We start from the raw sequence: 16106 nt of genomic DNA, 5'->3' as shown, positions 1-16106 counted from the left end.
TCCCCTCCAGCACCCCCTGCAGTCAGGGCCACCTCCCTCACCATGGTTCAGCAAGGACACGGCCCACCCATTTCTCTCCTCCCAGCAGCTCCCTTCCTTGGCCTGTCCTGGGTTCATTTTTGCTGTTCCCCAGCACTTCCTACTTCCTAAAGGGCCCTGCAGGAAGCACCTGGCAGGGGCCAATGGCCTTACTCTCCTTAGACTAGAAGCTCCACAGCAGCACGAGCCACTCCCTGTGTCAGACTCAGTATCTAGTTAGTGCTCAACATGCAGAAGGTGCTGGACCAGTGTTCGTGAATCACAGAAGAAGGGAGGGAGGAGGGAAGGAAGGGTAGGAGAGAGGAAGGGAAGAAGGGAGAGATGGGGAGAAACGGAGGGGAGGAGTGAAAAAGAGGGATGGAAGGAAAGATAGGAAAGGGGAGGACAGATGGAAGGAAAGAGTTGAAAGAGGAAGAGAAGGAATGAGGGAGGGAAGGAAGAAAGGGAGGAGGGAGGGGAAAGAAGAGGGCAGAAAGCAAGGCAGGAGAGTGGGAGAAAGGAGTAGGGAAGAAAAGAAGGAGGGAGGGAGGGAGGGAGGGAAGGGGGATGGAGGGAAGGAAATGATTTCCTCTCTAGGCCCAGCTGTGCCAATGTCCATCTGTCACTTGGACTGTTTCTCCAGCCTCCGGCATGGCCTCCTCCGGGCACGGTGGCTCACGCCTGTAATCCCAGCACTTTGGGAGGTCGAGGCAGGTGGATCTCCTGAGGTAAGGAGTTCAAAACAAGCCTGGCCAAAATGGCAAAATGATCCTCTCTGTTAAAAAATACAAAGATTAGCTGAGCATGGTGGCAGGCACCTATATTCCCAGCTACTCTAGAACCTCAGGCAGGAGAATCATTTGAACACGAGAGGCAGAGGTTACAGTGAGTCGAGATCATGCCACTGCACTCCAACCTGGTAACAGAGCAAGACTCCATCTCAAAAAATAACAAAAAACCTTCTCCAGGCAGCTGCCTTCTGATGATGCCCCCCTCCCCAGGTGAAACGTGGGAGACCCCGAACTCCTGCCTGACCCTAAAGTGCCATGTGACCCTGCCCCCACACTACTCTGGCCACACTGATTGTCCTCTGAGTCACGCTGCTCCCTGTGCCTGGGTTTTTGCTGTTCCTTGTCTCAAACCCTCCCCTCCCTCTTTTTGCCTCCATCTCATCCTCTGCCTGCCCAGCACCCACCTCCTGGTCATTTAAGGTGTAGCTCAGGCCATAATCCCAGCACTTTAGGAGGCCAGGGCCAGAGGATCACTTCATCCCAAAAGCTTGAGGCCAACCTGGGCAACATAGTGAGACCCTCCCTAACTCCACAAAAGATGTGAAAGATGTAGCTCAGGCATTACCTACCTCCAGGTAGCCTTCCTGATGGTGCCATCCCCAGGTGGGCTCAGGGGCAGCCTCTTCTCTGGGCATCAGGAGCTGCCTCTCAGTGGTCGCAGGTCAGCTCCTGCAGGAGTCCAGGCACAGGATGACAGTGGATGGATCAGGACTTGAGGGTCAGAGATGCGGAGAGGCAGACAGCTTTGGGACGCAGTTGGCGGGATCAGTGGGATTTGCTGCAGGGTGACTGTCAGGGTGTAGGGGAGAATTCCGGACCAGCCGTGTCTTCATCTCTCTCTTCCCTCCAATCCCAGGAAAGCAAACAAAACAGAAGGACTTGCGGACCCGACTCACCAGCTCCATCCTCAGGAACTCGAGGACCATCAAGTGCCATGGCTGCGAGGGAGCCTTTCTGGACAGAGTCCTGTGCATCCGAGGTCAGGAGCTGCGCACCTTGTGGAACTCTGGCCTCCTCATCTTTATGTCGCTGGTGTCCTTCCAAGCGTCTACATTTCTGGTCATGTCACTCTAGTCTCTATGCTGAGCAGGACGGGGGAAGGAGTGTGGGGCTCAGGAGGTGAGGTAGGTGGAGCCTCACAGATCCCATTACCCTGTCCATTAAAACCCACACATTCTGGATCCTGTTCTCTCAGGGTTCCTGCTGTCTTCTGCGTGAATGAATTAATCACATCACTCCGATGAAGGTGACAGTGGCCGGTGAGGTCTGCTGTTCTGAGAGTTCCAGGCTTCCACTGATGTGGGGAGGAGGGTTCAGGTGCAGACAGGCTGCAGAGGTAGAATCCAGGGTCTGAGTGGCTTCCCTGCTGCTGGCCAGCAAATGTCCACAGCCACCCTGTCACTGACATGATCCTTGTCCTGCAATTCTGTCATTTATTTCCGATGGCTGTCAGCACACTCTTCCTAAAACACAGCTTTCAGAAGAATTTAAACATGTTGATGCATAGGCCAGGCACAGTGACTCACGCCTGCCATCCCAGCTCTTTGGAAGGCTGAGGTGCCTTGAACCCGGTTGGTGGAGACTGCAGTGAGCCGAGATTGTGCCACTTCACTCCAGCCTGGGCGATGGAGTAAGACTTTGTGTCAAAAACAAATCAAATCTAAACAAAAAAAACACAAATGGGAACAACACCTAGGGCCCTCCCATGCTGCTCTCCCCAGGAGTCCCCAGGCTCAGCCCTCATGTCTATCACCTTCACAGAGAGGCCTTTCCTGACCACCTTCACCACCGCCTGAGCACCCCTGCTCATGCTAATGCACTCTAACCTGCACCTGATTTCTCTTTACTTTTTTATTGTTGAAGACAGAGTCTTGCTCTGTTCCCCAGGCTGGATTGCAGTGATGCAATGTCGGCTCACTGCGACCTCCACCTCCCAAGTTCAAGCAATCCTCCCACCTCACCCTCCTGAGTAGCCAGGATTACAGGCAGGTGCCACCATGCCTGGGTCATTTTTTTTGTACCTTTAGTAGAGATGGCATTTCACCATGTTGGCCAGGCTGGTCTTGAACTCCTAACCTCAAGGGATCCATCCACCTCAGCCTCCCAAAGTGCTGGGATTCGAGGTGGGAGCCACCGCTCCTGGCTGTACCCGCTTTAGTTTTTATTCTTTGTAGCGCTCTCCACCTGATGTGCTGTCTGTGTTAATGGTTTGTTTATGGATCGCCTGTCTCTTTCCCCCTCATTAGAATGATGGATCCATTAAGAGAGCAGCAACTTTGTTTTGCTCGTTGGTGTGTCCCCAGAGCCTGGAACCCTGCCGGGTATATAATAACCAGGCAGTAGTTATTCATAGAATGAATGAATGAAAGGATGAATAAGTGGCCGGGTGCTGTGGCTCATACCTGTAATCCCAGCACTTTGGGATGCCGAGATGGGTGGATTGCTTGAGGTCAGGGGTTTGAGACCCTGCCTGGACAACATGGTGAAACCCCATCTCTACTAAAAATAAAAAAAGTTAGTTAGGAATGGTGATGCACACCTGTAATCCCAGCTACTGGGGAGGCTGAGGCAGGAGAATTGCCTGCACCCAGGAGGTGGAGGTTGTAGTGAGTCGAGATCATGTCACTGCACTGTCTCAAAAATAAATAAAAACAATTTTAAAAAAGAATGAATGAAAGACCAGAAGGCCTAGATAGAAGGAATAAGTTACAGTAATCAATAGTGCACAAGGGAAATTACAGTGAATGAGAATTTATTTGAATATTTCAAGATAGCTAGAAGATAAGGATTTTCATGTTCCCAAAGCAAAAGATAAATATTTGAGGTGATGACTGTCTCAGTTACCCTGATTTGATTATTACATATTGTCTACAGCTGGGGTCCCCAACCCTCCTGGCCACAGATCAGTACCAGTCTGTAGCCTGTTTTTGTTTTTTTTTTTTTTTGAGACAGTCTCAGTCTGTGCAGCGGTGCGATCTCAGGTAAATGTAACCTCCACCTCCGAGGTTCAAGCAATTCTTCTGATTCAGCCTCCTGAGTAGCTGGGATTGCAGGCATGTACCACCACACCTGGCTAATTCTTGTATTTTTAGTAGAGACAGGGTTCCACCATGTTGGCCAGGCTGGTCCCAAACTTATTACTTCAGGTGATTCACCCTCCTCATTCTCCCAAAGTGCTGGGATTACAAGTGTGAGCCATTGCACCCGGGCTTCTTTTTTTGACAGGGAGTTTTGCTCTAGTTGCCCAGGCTGGAATGCAATGGCGTGATCTTGGCTCTCTGCAACCTCTGTCTCCCAGATTCAAGCAACTTTCCTGCCTCAGACTCCCAAGTAGCTGGGATTACAGGTATGAGCCACATGCCAGGCTAATTTTTGTATTTCTGGTAGAGACAGGGTGTCTCTATGTTGGTCAGTTTGGTCTCAAACTCCCAACCTCAGGTGATCCACCTGCCTCAGTCTCCCAAAATGCTGGGATTACAGGTGTGAGCCACAGTGCCTGGCTCCCTTGTTAGGAGTTGGGCAGACAGCATAGCAGGTGAGCAGCGGGTGGGCGAGGGAGGTTTCATCTGTGTTCACAGCCACTCCTTATTGCTGGCATCACCACCTGAGCTCCACTTCCTGTCAGATCGGTGGCATTGTCAGAGTCTCATAGGAGCGCAAACCCTACTGTAAATAGTACATTAGAGAGAGCTGGACAGTGAGCTGCTTATGAGAATCCAATGCCTGTTGATCTGTCACTGTCTTCCATCACCCCAGAAGGGACCATCTAGTTTCAGGAAAACAAGATCAGGGCTCCCACTGATTCTACATTACAGTGAGTTGTGTGTTTCACTATATATTACAATGTAATAATAATAGAAGTAGGCCAGGCACAGTGGCTCATGCCTGTTATTCTAGCACTTTGGGAGTCTGAGGCAGGTGGATCACCTGAGGTCGGGGGTTCAAGACCAGCCTGGCCAACATGGTGAAAGGCCATCTCTGCTAAAGGTACAAAAACTGGCATGGTGGCAGGAACCTGTCATCCCAGCTACTTGGGAGGCTGAGGCAGAATTGCTTGAACCGAGGAGCAGAGGTTGCAGTGAGCCACAATAGTAGCATTTTGGGAGGCTGAAGTGGGTGAATCACCTGAAGTCAGCAGTTCGGGACCGGCCTGGCTCACTGGTGAAACCCCGCTTGTAATAAAAATACAAAAATTAGCTGGGTGTGGTGGTAGGAGCCTATAAGCTGAGTTACTCGGGTGACTGAGGCAAAAGAATTGCTTGAACCCAGGAGGTGGAGGTTGCAGCGAGCCAAGATCATGTCCCTGCACTCCAGCCTGGGCAGTAGAGAAAGGTTCTGTTTTTTTTTTTTTTTTTTAAAAGGCAAGCCAGTTACAATGGCTTATACCTATAATCCCAGAACTTTGGGAGGCCAAGGTGGAAAGATCACTTGAGGCTAGGAGTCCCAGGTAAACTGGGCAACATAGCAGGACCCCATCTCTACAAAACATTTTTTAAAAATCAGGCACAGTGGCATGTGCCTATAGTCTCAGCTTTTCAGGAGGCTGAGTCAAGAGGATTGCTGAAGCCCAGAAGGTGGAGGCTGCAGTGAGCCATGCTTGTGCCACTGCACTCCAGCCTGGTGACAGAGTGAGACCCTGCCTCTCAAAAAAAAAAAAAAGAATTCTGAGTAGAGAAAGGTATGAATTGTAAATTCAAGCATGCCACGTCCCACATTTCCTTCAGAAGTGTTGACGCACGCCCCAAGAACTCTGCATTCATTTCCCAGCGCTGGCTTAACAAAGTACTCTAAACTGTGTGGCTTCAACCACAGAGATTTATTCTCACAGTTCTGGAGGCCAGGAGTCTGAAATCAAGGGATTTTTTTATTGTTTGTCTGTTTTTCCTGTGAAGACTGTGAAGGAGGGTCTGTCCCATGTCTCGCTCATGGATGCTCAGAGCCTCCAGAGTTCCTTGGCTTGTAGGTGGTCTTCTGTCTCTGTCTTGACATTGTCTTCCCTTTGTAGGTGTCTCTGCCCACACGTCCCCCTTTTATAAGGACACCAGGCACACAGGATTAGGATTCACCCTCATTACCTCAGCTTAGCTCGATCACATGTGAAGAGACTTTTTCCAAATAAGGTCGCATCCACAGACCCTGCGGCATAGGGCTCAGCGTCTTTCGGGGAGACACAGGACAATGCATAACGCTATAGATTTGCAAATATTTTTAGTTTGAGTTTCTGGGTTTCATTTTTTCTTTTTCACGTCAGATAGGTGATGTGATGATACCGTAACAAGTTTTGAGGAAGGCACATATCATAAAATAGCCTGATAACCCAATCGTCATGCTTAGGTTTTGGTTTTTTAATTTTAATTTTAGTTTTTCTTGAGGCAGGGTCTTGCTGCATTACTCAGGCTGGAGGGCAGTGGTGCAATCATTGCTCACTGAAGCCTTGACCTCCTGGGCTCCAGCGATCTTCCCACCTCAGCCTCCCAAAGTGCTAAAATTATAGGAATGCACCATCACCCCCAGCTGTTCCCTATTTTTTGTTTGTACGTTGTTCATTTTACTCAAAAACACACCTTTGCAGCTGGGCATGCTGGCTCATGCCTGTAATCCTCAGCACTTTGGGAGGCCAAGAAATGTGGATCGCTTGAGATCAGGAGTTTAAGACCAGCCTGGCCAACATGATGTAGCTCCTTCTCTACTGAAAATACAAAAATGAGCTGGATGTGGTGGTGCATACCTGGAATCCCAGTGACTCGGGAAGCTTAGGCAGGAGAACCACTTGAACCCTGGAAACGGAGGTTGCATTGAACCAGGTTCATACTACTGCACTCCAGACTGGGTGGCAGAGCGAGACTCTGACTCAAGAAAAAAAAAACGAAATATACATACATACACACACACACACACACTTAATACACATACACATGTACACACACCTTGGCAATCTTTTTATATATCAGCATTCACTGGTACAATGTAAACTCTATGGTAGATTTTATTTAGATTAATACAATCTAAATACTATTCTATTAAGTTCTACAACTAAAAACAATAGGCCATGCATTTAAATGATTCAAAGTTCAAAAACTATGAAAGAGTATAGAACTGAGTCTCCCATATGGCAGCCCGTGGCGTATGTGTTTACTGAAATCTAAGTGAGGCCGGATATGGTGGCTCATGCCTGTAATCCCAGCACTTTGGGAGGCCGAGTCCGGTGGCTCACCTGAGGTCAGGAGTTTGAGAGCAGCCTGACCAACATGGTGAAACCCCATCTCTACCAAAAACACAAAAAGTAGCCAGATATGGTGGTGAGCCCCTGTAATCCCATCTACTTGGGAAGCTGAGGCAGGAGAACTGCTTGAACCTGGGGGACAGAGATTGCAGTTAGCCAAAATCATGCAACTTCACTCCAGCCTGGGCAATGGAGCGAGACTCCATCTCAAAAAAGAAAAAAAATTTAAATAAATTAACATGAAAGAAAATGAAGGATTTGGTTCTTTGGCTGCATGGGCCACATTTCAGGTGCTCCACAGCTGCAGATGGCCCGGGAATATGGTCCTCATTGCATAAAGTTCTATTTGTTGGTGTTGGTGCAGCCTTAAAGCCGCTCTCCCACCCCTCCTCGAAGCCAACCGCTGTTAGGGTTCCTTTGGTGATTCTTTTCTGAGATGATCTATGCACACATTCAGCACGTGGAGTTAATATATCCGCCTAAAAAAATCAGCGTCTCCCGTGTAGTGTGAATGACCATGTAATAGTCCATGGAATGGAAGGTATTCAGCTAGTTTCATAATAAAGTGCTCCTGAGTTTTTCCCAGGTTTCCTGCTATAATTACTCTGTCGTGAACACCATTCTCTCTGCAGAGTAAATTCTTAACAGTGGAATTCCATGACCACAAGATTTATGTTTTTCTCATTTCTTTTCTACTTTCTTTTTTCTTTTCTTTCTCTCCCTCCCTCTATTTCCTCTTTTTTCCTCTTCCTACTTTTTTTCTTCCCGTTCCCCCTTCTCTTCCCCCCTTTTCTCTCTCCTCCACTTTTCTCTTTCTTCTACAAGGTCTTCTATTTAATGGCATGATCCTAAATCACTGCAGCCTTGAACCCCTGGGCCCAAGCGATCCTCTTACCTCAGCCTCCCAAGTAGCAGGGACTAAGACCTGTGCCCCCATGCCTTTCTATTTTTTTATTTTCTTTTTTGTGGAGATGGGTCTTACTATGTTGTCCAGGCTCATTTTCATCTTAGTAGGTGCTTTTCAAGGGACCGTACCCAAGGGTACCTGGATGGAACTTAGAAAGTTACTTGAAGCCCTTGTCATTGTGTTGAAGTTTCGTGTCTGTCTCCTTCATTCTGGGGAGAACATTTAAAACTTCTGTCCCCTTTTCACACAGATTGGTGACTTCAAATGGTAAATAAATGTTGGGAGGCTGAGGCAGGAGGATCACAGGAAGTCAGGAATTTGGGACCAGGCTGGCCAAGAAGGTGAAACCCTGTCTCTACCAAAAATACAAAACTTAACTGAGTGTGGTGGTGCACACCTGTAGGCCCAGGTTCTCAGGAGGCTAAGGCAGGTGAATTGCTTGAATCTGGAAAGTGGAGGTTGCAGTGAGTCGAGATCATGCCACTGCACTCCAGCCAGGTACAAATAGCAGCTTTAGACTTGATCCCACCAGGCATGACCACTGGGCACGTTCAGCAGTGGATCACCGATTCTGCCTCAGTTTCCAGTGTCTTCTCAGGGGCCTGGAGTGGAGCGTCTGAAACCGGGCTGGATGTCTTGCTGCATAAATACTCTCTCCACTTCCACCTATGCCATCAGCCTGGGTGAAGACTCATGTCAGGGGAGAGCCGTCTTCCTCCTACAGCCCCACCTGTCTGATGACTGAGACTTCTGCCTCATTTTCAGAACTCCCAGGGGCCCTTGAATGTCTTGTTATTTGCCACATGTGCAAGTACAGATTGCCTGTGCCTCCCCTCAGACCTTCCTGCCGCTCCCTATAGAGCTGTCTGAAGCCTGGAAATGTTTATTTGCCTTTGGAGAAATTCTACTTCCATCTGCCCCAGACTCATCAAAAGTACAGTAACTGCCGGCACTCTAACTTTCTGGAGCCTGTTCCAGCAGACAGGAGGGCTCTTCAAGTCCTCTTTGTAACCCCATACAAGATGAGGAAATTGAGGCAGATGAGCTCGTAAATACAAAGTGCCAGAGCTTGGGTTCAACCTCGAATCCCTGGGCCCAGGGGCTTGAAGCTTGGGTTCAACCTTAAAGTTTATGGGATTTAAGGTTGGTGTGGGAACTGTTCTGTTTGGCACCCCCTCCCCGTGTGGGTTGAGGTTGTGTCCTGGGTTGCTTGCAGAGCCCCAGTTTATGCCTGCTGACCTGACGCATTTGTAACTAGTGTTGTCTTTAACTGCAAAATGTTGTGGTTTGGGAGAGAAATTCTGTGCTCACCCTGTTCACCTGCACCCTGAGGAAGCTCTGACGCCACCACACAGCCTCTGATACACACTGGAGAAAGCCGGCGCTCGGATGTGCCTGTCAGCAGGAAGAGCTGCGAGCATCTACACCCACATGTAGACATATTTGTACACATACATTCATATACACACATCCATATATATACATGTCTTTATATACATCCACACACACGTCTGTATACCCACACATTCTTACACATGTCTACATATAGACACCTTCATGTACACATTACTGTACACACACATCCATATCCACACATTCATACACACATCTGTGTATTTTGGTATATCTGTATACATACATGTCTACACACATCCATGTACAGATACATCTGTACACAGATGCACATACATTCGTACACACACATCTGCACACACATCAGTGGGGATCAGGGAAACAGCATTAAGTAGTGAGGGTCTGGTAATAGTATTGTTTTGACATATTTTGAGCGAACTGACTAGCTAGTGGCTATCAGAGGGATGTGTGGGGTTTGTTTGCAGGTTGGCAGGGCCATCAAAGATGATATTTGTAGTTGCTCATGGCTTTTCTAGAGTAACTCCCATGTGGAGCCTTGGAGTGTAGTGAACTATCCCCGTGGCCCACCTGCCAGTGTCTGCACAGTGACCAACAAAGTTCTGGCTTTACTGGCCTCAAGGACTTTGGATTGTACTGTAAGAAACGCTAGTGTGCCAAAGTTGGACGTGTCTGGTCACCACGTGGAGATTTATTGCCAGTGGCAGGATGGGAGCCGAGAGGGCCAGGAGGATGTTGCAGTGAGATAGGTGTGATGACCAGGGCTGGAGCTGGTGTGCAGTGGAAGTGAGAAATGGGGTTGGTTCTAGTCACATAGCGACGGTCGACTGAGTTCCTGATGGATCCAATGAGGGAGTTGTCAAGGAGAGGAGAGGAGTCCTTTGTATTTATGTCTGAGTTTGTAGCACAGGTTTCTAATTTTGAGAAATCTGCAGTTAAAAAATTGAGGAAGGACTGGGCACACTGGCTCATGCCTGTAATCCCAGCACTTTGGGAGGCCAAGGCGGGCGGATCACATGGGCTCAGGAGTTTGCGACCAGACTGGCCAACATGGCAAAACCCTGTCTTTACTAAAAATAGAAAAATTAGCTGGGCACTGTGGTGTGTGCCTGTCTTCTCAGCTACTTGGGAGACTGAGGCAGGAGAATCACCTGAACCCGGGAGACAAAAGTTGCATTGAACCAGGATCTCGCCACTGCACTCCAGCCTGGGTAACAGAATGAGACTCCATCTCAAGAAAATTCAAAAACTGGGGAATGATCGCCATACAAAGCCATTAGCTGGGCTGTCTCCTGCCCTCTCTCTGGTCCCAGCTTGTATGATCATGGCTGAGCTTGCTGGCCAAGCCTGTCATTGCAGGTGACACCAAGGCCTTATCAGTGCTAGAGTGTCCTGCAGCCACCTATAGTCAGCAAGGCCGAGGAGTTCCAGGTACCACTGGAGATGAAACTGGTGATGGAGGCAGCCCTGTCATCTTTACAGGGAACCTCACACAGCAGGTGGGCAGCAAGCTGGCCTCTCTGCATCACTGAGCCATCTGCTGAGTGACCAAACCCACCTGACAGGTAGGCGATGAGACCCCTTGTGCCCTGTGTCCACCGTGGCCAGGCTAGGGTGTGAGCCAAATGCCTCCTGATGGTCCTGATCACCCCTGCCTCTTAATATCAACATCCCATCTAAGGACAGATGTAGGCTCAGTGTGAGCCCCCAGAACCTTCCCCCACCTCCAACCTCCCCCACAAACCTTAAAATAGCAGCTTTAGGGTAGTTTTTATTCCCACCCACGATAAGCAACACATGTAACATTTTGACCTAAAATTGATGGGGCATTTAAAACACACACACACAGGCTGAGCAGATGCTGGCACTGTGCCAGAGCCAGGGTGGTGGCACCAGGGTGTGCCGCTTATGTGTTCTGAAAGATTCCAAGTTAAGGACAGGAGGGGGGCTGGGGGCACTTGGAGCGGTGGCTGTTGACCACCTCATGTGGGTGTTTGGGAGTTATAACAGCTGGTCCATTTCCACCTGTGTGTTTTGAATGACCTTCAGTGTTGCACAAGCAGAAGCTTCAGAAGGTGAAACTTACCCAACGACCCATGATGTGTGGTTAATTCTTTTGTCATCTGTCCTATTTGATTTTGTTTCATTCAACTTTATTTTTTTTTTTGAGACAGACTCTCACAGTGTTGTTGGGACTGGATGCAATGGTGCAATCTTGGCTCACCGCAGCCTCTGCCTCCTGGGTTCAAGCGATTCTCCTGCCTCAGTCTCCCGAGTAACGGATTATAGGTGCCTGCCGCCATACTTGGTTAATTTTTCTTTCTTGTATTTCTAGTAGAGATGCTGTTTCACTATGTAGGCCAGGCTGGTCTTGAACTCCTGACCTTAGGAAATCTGCCTGCCTTGGCTTCCCAAAGTGCTGAGATTACAGGCATGAGCCACTGCACCTGGCCTCATTCTCCTTTATCCTTGGACCAAGGATGGTGTCCCATGCCTATAATCCCAACACTTTGGGAAGCCAAGGCAGGAGGATTGTTTGAGCCCAGGAGTTCAAGACCAGCCTGGGAAACATAGTGAGACCCCTGTTTCTACAAAAAACATGTGTGTTTCTACAAAAAATGTGTACACACACACACACACACACACACACACACGCCAATGTGGTGGCACATGTCTGTAGTTTCAGCTACTTGGGAGGCTGAGGTGGGAGGATCAATTGAGCCTGGGAGGTCAAGGCTGCAGTGAGTCATGATCAGGCCTGTCTGTGGGCTGTTGTGCAGGGCACAGGTGTTGACTCTTCAAGGAGCCCCCCAACCCCAAGGCCCCTGGGATATTCCTGAGTTCCCTCTTGCCTGGGGCTGAAGATTTTTGTCCCTGGGTGCTGACGCTTTCACCTGCCTGCTCTCTGTCCCTGCAGCACTGCTGGAAAGGGAGGAGGAGGATGGAAGCTGGGTGGCCACCATGGGTGCCAAACTCTTCGTGCCAGGGCTGGCAGGGCTGCGTGCCCTTGGCCTGCTGCAACAGTGGGGCCGGCTGTGGACCAACTCCGAGGATCTAGTACAGCCTCCTGGGTAAGGCACTGCATGCCTGGCTGTGGGGCAGTTGGAGGTGGCAGGGCCTGCCCTGTTTCCTGTGGCTGTGGCTCTGTGAGCTAAGATACGCTGTCGCCACAGGATTTTCCATTAGTCATTCTGTGGGCTCTGAGCAGGACTTAGTACCTGCTCATTAAAAAAAAAGGTGTGTCTGTTGAGGGGAATTCATCCATCTCTTAAGACCTCCCGATGAACAGGTTCTAATGGAGTGACAGGTGAAGCAGACAACAGGGTAGGGGAAACACGCCTGAGGCCAGGCCTTGCTGGGCCCTCCTCCTCTTGGAGCCCTGGTGGAGGGCTGCCTGGCAGAGGAGGGCAGAGGTCCCTTGATTAATCCTCACAACTCAGGCAAAGCAGCCAGTGCACCAGTGCAGCACTGGCCAGAGGCTGCAGACAGAAAGCGGCTCAGATGGTGCCTACAGGCTGGAGCTGGGCCACGAGCTCCACTGCACACAGATCCTGGCCTTCACCCACAAGGTGAGTGCCCAGGACAGGTGGGATGTCCAGAGAGAGCACCAGAGTCTGGCAAGTGGTGATCTGAGTACCCTGAGCTCATCCCCAAATAGATGAACTTGCTCCCAACAGCATAGCCATATAGGAATGAATCCAGGGCTGGCACTTCAGCCTGTCTTATGTCTATTCATCCAGGGTTGCTTCAGCCCCAGAGGCAGAGGTTGCAATGAGCCAAGAATGTGCCACTGTACTCCAGCCACAGATCTTATCTTTAAAATAAACAAATAATAAGTTAAAAAAAAAAAGGCCAGTTGCAGTGGCTTACACTTGTAATTCCAGCACTTTGGGAGGCTGAGGCAGGTGGATCACGAGGTCAGGAGTTCAAGACCAGCCTGGCCAACATGGTGAAACCCTATCTCTATTAAAATACAAAAATTTGCCAGGCATTGTGGCGGCTGCCTGTAATCCCAGCTTCTCTGGAGGCTGAGGCAGGAGAATCGCTTGAACTGGAGGTGAGCTATGGGAAGGACTGGGATGTGAGCAGCAACAAGAGGCATCTCCATGTCAGCCAGACCTTCAAGAATGACTCAGATTCCACCCTGAGCAATCACTTAATGGAGGTAAGCCTGGCCACTGCAGCAGAGCCATGCCCTGTGAGTCCAGCGTGGACAGCGGGAGCTAGGGAACGCCTCATGGCCTTCTGGCCCTGGCTGCAAGGATGCAGGCAGCTGAAACTCAGCCTTGGTGACTTTCACTTTTTCATCTCCAGCCGCTCATCCCCAGGGGTGAAAATGCTTGTCACCGTGCCAAGGACTGGAAGGAGGGCTTGGGAAACACAGATTTCCAACTGTAAAAATGCATTCTGGAAACAGCAGTTCGCTTTTAGTTTTTCCCGGAGCGGGGGTTCTTTTGCTGAGTCAGAATCACTATGTGCTCAGCAGATGAACAGGTGGTGGTTCTTCTACAGCACGCGTTTAATCTTGTACATTTTTTTTCCTTTTCACATCCAGTCCTGCAAATGGTGTTTTGTTTTTTTTTTTTCAGATGGAGCCTCACTGTGTCACCAGGCTGGAGTACAGTGGCACGATCTTGGCTCACTGCAACCTCTGCCTCCTGTATTTGAGCAATTCTCCTTCCTTAGCCTCCCAAGTAGCTGAGACTACAGGCATGCACCACAATGTCTGGCTCATTTTTGTATTTTCAGTAGAGACGCGGTTTCATCATTTTGGCAAGGATGGTCTTGATCTCTTGACCTTGTGATTCACTGGCCTCAGCCTCCCAAAATGCTGGGATTATAAGTGTGAGCCACCACACCTGACCCAACCTTCTTTTTATTTATTTATTTTTATATTTCTATTGCATTTTAGGCTTTGGGGTACACGTGAAGAACATGCAAGATTGTTGCATAGGTACACACATGGCAGTGTGATGTGCTGCCTTCCTCCCCATCACCTATATCTGGCATTTCTCCCCATGCTATCTCTTCCCAACTCCCCACCCCCCTCACTGTCCCTCCCCTATTTCCCCCTTACAGACCCCAGTGTGTGATGCTCCCCTCCCTGTGTCCATGTATTCTCATTGTTCAACACCCCTATGAGTGAAAACATGTGATGTTTGATTTTCTGTTCTTGTGTCAGTTTGCTGTGAATAATGGTTTCCAGGTTCATCCATGTTTCTACAAAGGACATAAACTCATTGATTTTTATGGCTGCATAGTATTCCATGGTGTATATGTGCCACATTTTCCCAATCCAGTCTATCATCAAAGGGCATTTGTGTTGGTTCCAGGTCTTTGCTATTGTAAACAGTGCTGCAATGAACATTTGTGTGCATGTGTCCTTATAGTAAAATGATTTATAATCCTTTGGATATATACCCAGTAATTGGATTGCTGGATCAAATGGAATTTCTATTTCTAGGTCCTTGAGGAATCACCACACTGTCTTCCACAATGGTTGAACTAATTGACACTCCCACCAACAGTGTAAAAGTGTTCCTGTTTCTCCACATCCTCTCCAGCATCTGTTGTCTCCAGATGTTTTAATGATCGCCATTCTAACTGGCGTGAGATGGTATCTCAATATAGTATTGATTTGCATTTCTCTAATGACCAGAGATAATGAGCATTTTTTATATGTTTGTTGGCCTCATGTATGTCTTCTTTTGTAAAGTGTTTGTTCATATCCTTTCCCCACTTTTGAATGGGCTTGTTCGTATTTTCTTGTAAATCTGCTTTAGTTCTTTGTAGTTTCTGTATATCAGCCCTCTGTCAGATGGGTAAACTGCAAAAAATTTTTCCCATTCTGTTGATTGCCAATTCACTCTAATGACTGTTTCTTTTGATATACACAAGCTGTGGAGTTTGATTGGGTCCCATTTGTCTATTTTGGCTTTTGTTGCCAATGCTTTCGGTGTTTTGGTCATAAAGTCCTTGCCTACTCCTATGTCTTGAATGGTTTTGCCTAGATTTTTTTTAGGGTTTTTATGGTGTTAGGTCTTATGTTTAAGTCTTGAATCCATCTGGAGTTAATTTTAGTGTAAGGTGTCAGGAAGGGGTCCAGTTTCTGCTTTCTGCACATGGCTAGCCAGTTTTCTTAACACTATTTACTAAACAGGGACTCCTTTCCCCATTGCTTGTTTTTGTCAGGTTTGTCAAAGATTGGATGGTTGTAGCTATGTTGTGTTGCCTTTGAGGCCTCCGTTCTTTTCCATTGGTCTATATCTCTGTTTTGGTACAAGTACCATGCTGTTTTGATTACTGTAGCCTTGTAGTATAGTTTGAAGTCCGGTAGTGTGATGCCTCCCTCTGTGTTCTTTTTACTTAGAATTGACTTGGCTATGAGAGCTCTCTTTTGGTTCCATATGAAGTTTAAGGTGGTTTTTTTCCAGTTCTGTGAAGAAGGTCATTGGTAGCTTGATGGGGATAGCGTTGAATCTGTAGATTACTCTGGGAAGTATGGCCATTTTCACAATATTGATTCTTCCTAACCATGAACATGGAATGTTTCTCCATCTGTTTGTGTCCTCTCTTATTTCGTTGAGCAGTGGTTTGTAGTTCTCCTTGAAGAGGTCCTTTACGTTCCTTGTTAGTTGTATTCCTAGGTATTTTATTTTCTTTGTAGCAGTTGTGAATGGCAGTTCGTTCTTGATTTGGCTCTCTAAGTCTGTTATTGGTGTATAGAAATGCTTGTGATTTTTGCACATTGATTTTGTATCCTGAGACTTTGCTGAAGTTGCTTGTCAGTTTCAGG

The 16106-nt window shown here is 48.2% G+C and overlaps 1 long non-coding RNA gene and 1 pseudogene across 4 annotated transcripts in view; one reads left to right on the top strand and one right to left on the bottom strand.

The window, feature by feature from the left end:
* The first annotated feature begins 619 nt into the window (after positions 1–619).
* Positions 620–16106, top strand: part of LOC108590432 (uncharacterized) — a 63019-nt gene continuing 47532 nt past the window's right edge. For all 4 annotated transcript variants that reach the window (XR_008473159.2, XR_013519516.1, XR_013519518.1 and 1 more), the window contains exons 1-2: positions 620–746; positions 1666–1788. This is a non-coding gene — a long non-coding RNA (uncharacterized LOC108590432). The remainder of the gene's footprint in view (positions 747–1665; positions 1789–16106) is intronic.
* LOC118143532 (small nucleolar RNA U13) lies at positions 6055–6152 on the bottom strand (annotated as a pseudogene).

Source organism: Callithrix jacchus, chromosome 7, assembly GCF_049354715.1.
Source record: "Callithrix jacchus isolate 240 chromosome 7, calJac240_pri, whole genome shotgun sequence".
Lineage (NCBI taxonomy): Eukaryota > Metazoa > Chordata > Mammalia > Primates > Cebidae > Callithrix > Callithrix jacchus.
The sequence above is the reverse complement of the archived record's forward strand: the minus strand, read 5'-3'. Positions and strand labels throughout refer to the sequence as shown.